This window comes from Balearica regulorum, chromosome 14 (assembly GCF_011004875.1).
Source record: "Balearica regulorum gibbericeps isolate bBalReg1 chromosome 14, bBalReg1.pri, whole genome shotgun sequence".
NCBI lineage: Eukaryota > Metazoa > Chordata > Aves > Gruiformes > Gruidae > Balearica > Balearica regulorum.
In genome coordinates this window covers 19,669,065-19,678,836 of record NC_046197.1, presented here as the reverse complement: position 1 = coordinate 19,678,836, position 9,772 = coordinate 19,669,065, and the positions used below count along the sequence as shown (strand labels likewise).

The following is a 9,772-nucleotide window of genomic DNA, read 5'->3' as shown; positions in this document are numbered from 1 at the left end:
TGTCTGGCTGTAGGCTGTTGACTTCCACATGTAGGTCACCCAGGGAGCAGCCTGTCTCCAGTGGAAGACAAGTCCTCCAGCCTTGAGTGCCGTTATGGAAAGGCAATGCAACATGCCGAGGGCAGGCATGCTGTTTATCAGAGCTGGAGAAGACACAAAGCTACAAGAGGCTGCAAGCTCCTTAGAGTGAAGCGTCTGAAATAAGTAAGATCCAGCTCAGTGGGGATACGTACCAAGTACGGAAAGCGCACGGCTGCAAAGTGAGGAACAACCGGTCACTTCTGTTGAGAATTGGTGGGGGGAAATAAATCACCAGCTCCGGGTGAGCCCCGCCGGCCGCACAGCACCGCGCTGGAGCGTAAGCAGGAGAGCTTTGTAGGAGGTGAGCGAAGGAGCCAGCCGGTGTGGCTGTGCGTCTTGCACGCTGATGCTTTTCCGGGGCAGAGCCGTGAAGTAAATGACCTTTCTTCGACGATTCCACTTTTTGGCATGCCGAGTGTGATCTCGCAGTGTTGATGGGTTGTAACTGAGGTTCAAAATCAGACTTTTCCCCCTTCTGCTTTTGGTTTTAAAAAAATCTGCCTTTATTTAAGGAGCAAAAGTGGCATTTAGAGATGTCTGTGTGTAAAACAGAGTTTTACTATCACCACTCTGAGGACAGCTTCACCCTGTGGGTGACAGTCCTGTGCTGGGGATGTGTCATGCGATAACCCGTCCGTGAAGGTTCCCACGGTGGAGGGAGCAGCTTGAACCACATAACCATCCCAAGGTAGGTGTTTGGAGAACACCTGGAGAACCTGATGCTGTTAAAGAACTGACTGGAAACGGAGCTGTAACACCAGAACTGACCCCCGTCACGCATTTCTGCTTTACAGCCTTTCACTCCATTGATTTCGGTGCTCTTCCCCTCTGAGCTGCAGGCAGAGGGGAAATTGCATGATCATATGGAAAATACCAATAATGTTGTTGAGTTTTGTTGCCGTGGGAACGGGAGCTCAAACCAGAAATACGGCACATCAGATGGCGGAAGGCCGCCTGTTGTGGAGAATGCCCAGAATTCTGTCTTTAAACAATGACATAGCAGAAGAATGAGACACGAAAGGCCAAGAGCTGCTCTGCGGGTTAGTCTTTCATTTCTTTTGACCTTTAACTATAAATTGTCCCTCTTATGACTGTCTCATAATATAATCTGATATTGTACGTGATTTTTCATGCACTTGCATTAATAAATAGGACTATGTATTCCTCTCTTTCTCTTTTTGTGTGACTTTCTGTGAGAAAAATACTTCATCAAGAAATGAAAGGCTCTATTCACCTTCAGCCCACATAAAAATCTTACGTACAAATGCACGAGACCTTCTGCAGTCTGTACCCAGATGTGAGATGCACTGGCTTTTCATCTCACAGCCTTATCCCTTGGTTGCTTTTATTTAGGAATGAGCAGGGTTCAAAGAGGAGCTGAACGCTGCTGTGGTTAGCGAGCACATCTGCAGCTATAAAAACGCCGAGCCCCGGCGGAGCAGGCAGGTCAAACTGCCCCACACGTGTCCTGCCGAGCTCCCCGGTGCTGATGCAGGCACTGAAAATCCAGGGCTGGTTCCCACCGCCGCTGGCGGAACGGAGCTCAGCATCACACCCAGCTCCAGCCCCAAGTTCTTTCCCACCAGCACCCACTGGGATCCACTCTGAGCTAAGGGACAGCTGGTCAGATTTGATTAGCACCAAACTATGGACTTGTACAGCTTCGCAGTGAGGCCACGGCGAGGAGCCGGCTCCCATCATTTCTTCGTCGGGGCATTTCCACCTGCACAAACACAAGGCAGGCGAGTGCAGGGCAGTGATGCTCCAGTTCGGCTGCCGCCCCAGCTGCATCAAGGCACAGAAAACACCCAGTGAGAAGTGCGTTCCCCACAGCCCCCATGGTGGACACTCAAAAATTACTGTTTCTTCAAAGCTGGTGGGAATTCAGTCTTCTGCTGGCTTACACATGTGTGATGCATCACCGAAACGCACAGCCAAACATCGTATCAATAGAGGAGGAGGAATAAAAAGCTTGAGCTAGCACGGAGGAGCGATTTTCCCAAGGCAGGGTGGGGCGATCACGCCACGACTCCCTCGGCTTTGAGCCGGAGGCCCATGACGGCGGCGCTGAGCAAGACCTCGGCCGGCTGAGTCAGCCTTATCGGCCGGGGCTGTGCAGGAGGGAGCGGGGTTATGGATGGGCTGTCAGGCCCTCCCGGCGGGGCCTGCCTTTATTAGGTAGCGTCACAGCTGCTGGCCGCTTTCCACAGGAGTTTTAAAAATGCTTTTAAAAAATCTTGGAGGGAGGGTGTATTAAACATACTGTACTGTGGTGAGAAACAAACCCAGCTGATGGGAGCGTCTGCACAGGACTGGCGAAATTCCTGCTGTGTTTTTAACGTATTCATTGCCCTTTGCACTATGTGCCTGTGTTAGCTTTCAGGAGCTGTGTTACATTCCTTTTTTACTTTCTCTCTCAAGAAGGATTTCAGCCCCGGCTCCTCTGCTCTCTCCCAAGGGGTGGAGGTTACATGCGGACTGTGCGTGTGTCGGCTCTGCTTGTGCCGAGCAAGCGGCCGAGGGCGGCCATGGGGAGGGGAGGGGAGGGGAGGGGAGGGGAGGGGAGGGGAGGTCCGACCCAGGGCAGCGGGCGGTGCGTCCCCCCATCTCGGCCGTGCTCCGCATAGGGTTTGTGGGTGACTCCATCCCTTCTCCTTCTGCATGATTCCTCTCTGCTTCCCTCATGCCCTCCTGCTGCAGACACCCCAAAACCAAGGCCAGGAGGGTGTAGGGCACCGCCGCCACGGATCTGAGCCCTTTGCCGGTGACGGCTCCATCGGAGCCCCAGGCGTGCGCAGCCCCCGCTGCACAGCGGTCCAGAGCTGGGGCCAGCAGGGCCTGGCCACAGGGAGAGGAGCTGATGCTCATCTCACGGCTGAAAGAGGGGCGGGGATGCAGGGTAAAGTCCAGGCAGTAATACGGTGAACTTTGGTGTCGATTCACTTTGCCTTCCTTCCGAAAGCGTCTCTAAGACCACGCAAAGAAATAGTCGTGCTGTGTCTCAGTCACGATTTCAGCCAGCAGTCTGTGATGCAACTCCTGGCTGCCGGTGTGAGGTCAGATGCAGAGCAGCTAACACGGCCTTCCCTGAATTCACACCTGAATTCCCACCCAGAAAGCGACTGTGCCAATTTAAGTAAATTAATTTAGAAACAGGCCCTTTCAGGCCACACAGTTTCTGCAGGTCCCTGGCAGGGAGAGCCGAAGGGGAGCTCATTCTTTCCCGCTGGCTTGTTTCCTGGCCACCCTGGCGAAGCGGTGACAAAAGCTGCATTTAGCAGGAGCCACGGCAGCGGCTTATGCCGTCGGGACATTGCTCTGCTCGTGCCAGTGACTCACAGAGGCCGTCACAAACTGTCCTCCCTTCATAGCCAGCCTGGGGTCCTGCACTGACAGCCTGGGGGGAGCAGCTGAATCACATTAATCCAAAATAATTCTGTCAAGATCAGGAGAATGCCCGTGGCATTACCCATCCCGTGGCCACTGATTCTCTGTTCACTATCAAGCTGCTGAGTCAATCACTGGTCTGTATTTGGGTATGTTTAATGGTTTTAAGGACAAGGTCGGGATCCTCAGGTTTTGCAGGACATACTTCCCTTCTTTTACTTTAAAAGAAGAATGGCACACATCCTAAATACAGAAATACCCATCATTTTCCAGTTGGGTTATAACAGAACCGTTGGAAGCATTAAATCTACTTTTCTGAACTTTGTGCTAGAGTTACTTTGTCCGTACCCAAACTGTGTGTGGTACTGGTATCATGTCAAAAATTATTGATGTGATGCATAGTGAAATATATTGCTCACATGTGTAGTCACAACATGTTGGCAAAATGCAAGTTTATATTTAAGTGTCACGTGAGGTAACAAAAACTTGCATATTACCCAGTTCTGCTTCCTTGGCTGGCCGAGACTCTTCCCTTTGGGGATAATAACGGGTTTACCATGGCCGTGCTGAGCCAGCACGACTCGGGGGGTAAATGGAATTGTTCTGAGCACCTACAGCAAGAAAAATGTTATTTCAATGTTATTTCAGTTTCAGCTGTGGAAGTGTTTAAGCTGGAAATGGATGCATGGGAACGCAGGGCCAGACGAGGCATCCAGTCCCTCACCCTGCTCCAGAGGGTGACAGATCTGGTTGATCGGGGATCTGGGTGGTCCTGCCCTTTCCTGAAGACGTCAGCCCAAACTCCTCCAAAAGCCGGCTGGCAGGTTACTCGTGCTGCTTGCAGGAGTTGATATTAAAATAATAATATCAGCAGCTTGGTATTAAAATAGTAATTTCAAGCTTCATCTGCAGCAAACTAAGCCTGATGTGTTTATCAGCCCCAGCCTTGTGGGGGGAGCCCTTCGGCCCGAGCCTTTGCTCTCCTCCCGTGCCCGCTGCAGCTTCCCAAGGGCAGCCGAGCCCCCCCCCGTGTCCGTGCCCGGCCGTGGCCCCCCTGGAGCGCTGCGGGGAGGGAAGGCCCCGGAGCCGCCCCGCGGGCCGAGCTCGGCCTGCTCCCTCCCGGCCGCTCCGGGGATCGCAGCCCGGCAGCCGCCGGAGCAGCGGGCCCGGGCCCTGCCCGCACGGGCAGGTTTCAGACCGGCACCGGGTGAAGCAGCTCCGGCCGCTCTCCGTGCTCGGGCGTCGGTGCTCTCCGAGGGCGGGCACGGGGTGAAAACTTGCAATTTAGGGAATGAGTCAGAGGACGTGGCCTGCCGGAGGGGAAAGGGAGGGTGGTTCTGCGGGCCGTGCAGTGTCCCGGAGCAGCCGGGGTATGTTTTTCGGTGACCCTGGCTGCGGTGAGAGCTCATGGGTCCCCAGCAGGATGTAAAGCTGAGCTGTTTGTGGCCCCGGGGGTGAAGGTTAGTGCCAGCTTTCACCGAGGTACAGCTCAGTGAGGCAATAACTAATGAGGAGTTAATAAAATATTAGGAACCTTATTTAGTTCTGCACCGTGAAAAAAGAGGGGTTTTGCCCCCGTGGGAGAGGGTCGGTGGGCTGCCTTGGCCACACGCCGGGGCTGGGGCAGAACAGCCGAAACACCTCCCTCACGGGAGGAAGCGCAGCTGCAGCCCTAGGCCAGCAGTGACATTTTAGGGACATTTCCCAGGGGTCCTGCGGAGAGCCGGGTGGCAGCGCGAGGCCAATGCTGCGCTGAGCTGATGTTAGAAACCACAGCATTGCCTTGGGATGGCTCCTGCGAAATAAACAGGTGATACTGCCACAGCGAGGCATGAAAAGTCGCTTTGCCCGGCCAAATGGCTCTAAGAGAACTTTCCAATAGCCCAAGAGTGTCCTTTAATCTCCTGCACCAAAATGATCCCTAAAAGCGATGTGGAAAGGGCAGATCCCGGTACGCAAGGCCTCGCGGGAGCTGGGCAGCCGTGGCCGGTTCCCTGGGCTGCCCTTCAGCGCTGGCTGCTCTCCGGCAGCGTGTGCCCTGCAGCGTAAAACCACAGCTCCAAAGCGGTGCCACAAGCTGCATCCTTAAAGAAAACCAAACACAAATACTAGTTTTGCCCAGAGTGATTCATTTAATTTTTCGGTCCTCAAAATCATTACAGGGACAACATGTTAGGCCACAATACCAGGGTCTGATCCACAGCTAATTAAAAATAGCTTCGTCTCTTGGGGCTTGAAACTTTGCTAATTAGAGTAATTCTCTTGAAATTAGTAGGGTTTTACAATTTATACTAGCTGAAGAGTTGTCTGTAGGTCCAACATTATTTTTCTCAAGATAAGTTTCCACTGTCACACCTATACATGCAATATAAGCCAGATTCAGCAGACTGGAAAGGTGAATGAAGATTTATTTTGTGGTATTTTAATGTGCTTCTTGAATCAGAAATGAGAAAATATAATTTCATTTTCTTTTGAATTTCCATCCAGCTCTAGAGAAAGTAAAAAGCCAAGGGACATTTTCTACGTTTGCAGCAGATACTGTTAGCTGCTTGGTTGTTTGTCTGCGTTAACCATGGAGCTTTAAATCTTCATTAACTAGAATACCTCAGCTCAGTGACTGCTAAATAGAGCTGAAGTAAAGACATATATAACTAAGACCAGACTAGGAAATAAAAACACACAGTTATGTCATCACAATTATATCAGGACTTATGGAAACGCCTATAAAGAACCCTTGAATCTGCTCAAACATCAGAAATTAAGTGTATATACTCTTTACAGATATGGAATTACATTTCTTGCAGTTGCATTTTAAATCCCTTGCCTGTCTACTTCTTCCTTTCTCTTTTTGTTGATGCTTTTATAATGTAAGGGAAGAACACACCCCGTCCTGATTTAAGCTCTTTATTCAAATGTGCCTAGAAAATAAGGAGCCGAATGGTGCTCCCACCACAGGCTCTTTATGTAGAACCAGTCATTATGGGAGAAGTCTCTGACTCCCACACTTCCCCTGGATCATGCCAGAAATGAACTGCCTCGTGTGTCCTATCACAGGCAGAGTAAGGAAAAGCATTTTCTCGGAAATAACCCTAGCAAGTGCACGGTGTGAATTTACATACGGAATTGGAGCACGGGTATATGTAGAAGATGTGCTTTCCCCTTCCAGCAGCTGAAGTGAAAGGAATTCACTGCCTTATTTCATACCTCTACCTCTGTCCATGCTCAGGCATTCACTGTTTACTTACGCTGAGCATACAGTGCACACACTGTACTTCTTCTTCTGCCTGGGAAGGAATAAAGATCTACTGTTCAAGTCAGCCAAATATTTTTAAAATCGAGTGATGTGCCAGAAAGGATTTCTGGAACTCTAGAAGTCAGCGGTTCCACTGCTGCATTTTGCTGTGCAGATGCTGCTGCTCAGAGGAAGGGTCAGGACTAATGCTGCCAGGGTTGCCCTGCTTCAATACGGAAATGGGAATTCTGAAAAGATCCTTTGCAGGAGCAATTCCTGGTCGGACAGAAGAGGAGAGACCTCTGGGAAGAAGACTGACCCTGGCACCTCCTGACCTGGGAGGCTGCGCATGAGCCACAAGTGACACGGAACACAAATGAAGGGATGTCATGTGTGAGAAGGATGAGAAGCTGAAGAACCAAGTGCTCTGCAGATGGAGGAAAGATGTGTTCCTTTTGCTCATTGCTGGCAGGCCTAGAGGTCGTGAGTGAACATTGCTCCGTCAGCGTCGAACATAGACCTGCGATCAATCAAATTTAGGAAGGATGCTGTCGTCCTCCCTGGGATTTTAATTCTGAGATCTGAGATTTCAGAATCTCAGCACAAAGCTAACACATCCTCTGCATGAGCATTTTTCATCAGCTGCGTTTCCCTTCTAAGGTGTCTGTAAACTAGGTTGTGTGCGAAGAAGGGACGTGAGAAGCCAGCCCAGGCTGATGCACAATGAGTGAGGATAGGGAGCTGATAGCGCTGGAGCTGGTCAGCAGTGAAACCCCGGAGCCTGCTAACAGCGTTTGCCTGGGCTGCTCCCTTTAGTACAAAAAAAGAGATGCGGTGACCCTTCCCTCATTTGTGGAATCTCTTCTGGATAAATATATCTCAGTTCCATGTGGAAAACCCACACACATAGAAGGAGCTATGCCCTGAAATGATAGCCACCTAAAGCACAGTGACTGCAAATTATCCTCTCTCTGGAGAGAAAGGTTTCATTCTGATCTGGCTTCAGCCTGGTTCAATATGTGGGTTTTTTAAGGTCTGGCTTTTCGTCCACTAATTAGTAGCCTAAATAAAATCCAGGTTGAGATTTATTTTTTTTTTCATGGTCTTGCAATGTCTTTTACCCACATTTCTTAACTATATCTTTCCCTGAACCTAAAAGGAATAATGTGACTGGCTGGCCTTTCCTATTTCTGGATTTGATTTTTGCTGGACTCTGCGAAAGAATGACTCACAGAGCCTGCTTTATGTTGGCCGCTCAGTCTTGTACAAAATATGTGTTAAAATCCAGTGCACGTGGGGAGGAAGGTCTGCACAGCACGGCGTGGGATGACCTGAGTCCTCTTCCACGCTCCCTCTTGGACTTTCCCTATTCTGTGTCAAAATGTGCTTCTCCTGGGCAAACCTCTATGTTAAACGTGTTGCGAGGCTAAATCTCTTGCAGGTTGCTTTCAGAGCTTCGGCCGGGGTGGTCTGGCTGCCTTACTTCAAAGCCTTTGTTTCTTTCTGTTAACAGTGACAAATACAGTTATGTGGTGAACACAGAGGTCAGACAGGCAACACTCAGCAGCTCCGTGCTTGCCAGCCACCCAGGTACATTCCCCATCGCTTACACACGTGCGGTGACACGGGGAGATGGGAATGTGTCTGTCTGCCACAGCTGGGGCTGCTGCCGAACCTCGCTGCAGCTATCAGCATCTTCCCTTGGGCTCCCACGGCTTGCAGTATTTTCCCTTTAGTTCAAACAAGGAACACAGGGTGATTCATCATTCCTGCTAGCCAAGTTTACAAAAGAGCTTACTCATTTGATGAGGAGGGGGCCAAATTTTGATTAAAAAGCATAAAATGTGGGCATAAATTAAAACATGTTTCAACCTGGACAGTGCCTCCTATGCATGTAAATGATCTGGGTTGCAGTCGCTCAGGACTTTTGCAGCGCTGCCCGCCCTAAGTGCCCACGGACAGATTTTGGAGCGGAATACTGGAACATCATTTACAAAAGCTGCCTTGCTCCCTGCAAGCCCCTTCAATGCTTAGCAAGGGTCACGATTTGCATCCCTATGTCCCCTGGTTCTTTTGGGCATCCCTGGACAATTTGGAAGATCTAATTAAAATATGGGCGGTGACATTTTAAATAAGATAAGAAGGGGAGAATACGTGTCTTTTCCCCTCCCTGCAGTCAGACATTTCTAATTCTGTATGGATGCACACAGGCAGTTTTAAATAAGCTAGTCGGGCAATTACTAGTTATTTCTATGTTTGCAGAAGATTGAATGGCCTTGTGAACGTGCAGCTGGGCACGGTTCAGAACGCTGCCAGACCAGCCTCGACTGTACCATAATTACATTAAACAGGAACACGAGCCGTCGGATTCCTCCTTGGGCTCGTCTTCCCGACACTCTCGGCGAATCCAGCTTGAGTTTCCCAGACCTGGCACAGAGACAGCTGGAGCTACTGCTCGGTATGACAGACCTTTTCCATCTGCACGCTGTGTGTTTATCTCACGTTAACTCTCCTCTAGCTTATCTGCAGCAGAATTTAACAAATCAATCCCATCTTTTCCTTTCTCTTGGTTGCACTTTGGTGTCCTCAAGGGGTACAATCTTGAATAACACTGAATGCTGCCTGCAGCCTCCTGGTCTGCTCAGCTCAGCTGTGCACCAGTGTCAGCGTGGCTCAGGACCGAGCTCCCAAACCAGTGTAAGCACAAAGGGGCTTTTGCCCTTTCCAGGAGGACCCTGGCACAGGTCTGGCTGTTTGGGAAACGTTCAGAGCAGGAGGTTCTCTGCAGCCAAGGTCTCTGAGTTTTGTCAGAGGACAAAGCGCAGTAGAATTGTCATCGCAGTGTTTCACACACTGTGGGTTTGTTTAGCCTGCGCAGGGCAGCCCCGTACAGAGACATCTGAGCTTGGCCTGAGCTGGCTGCTGCACAAATTTACTTGCAATCCAGAGAGCAGATGCCAGAGGAGCAGCACATGCGCGTGGAGCAGTGGGCTGGGGGGGCTGTGCTGCTGCACGAGGGATCTGCAGTAACCTGGTATAGCTTTCCATTGCTGCTGTGCACCATGTATCATT

The 9,772-nt window shown here is 50.5% G+C and overlaps 1 long non-coding RNA gene across 1 annotated transcript; it reads left to right on the top strand.

Annotated features, from left to right (window-relative positions):
* The first annotated feature begins 277 nt into the window (after positions 1 to 277).
* On the top strand, positions 278 to 8,290 carry LOC142603820 (uncharacterized). The gene is made up of 3 exons (XR_012837695.1): positions 278 to 769; positions 876 to 1,121; positions 8,214 to 8,290. It is a non-coding gene; the product is annotated as an uncharacterized LOC142603820 (long non-coding RNA).
* The last annotated feature ends 1,482 nt before the right edge of the window (positions 8,291 to 9,772 follow it).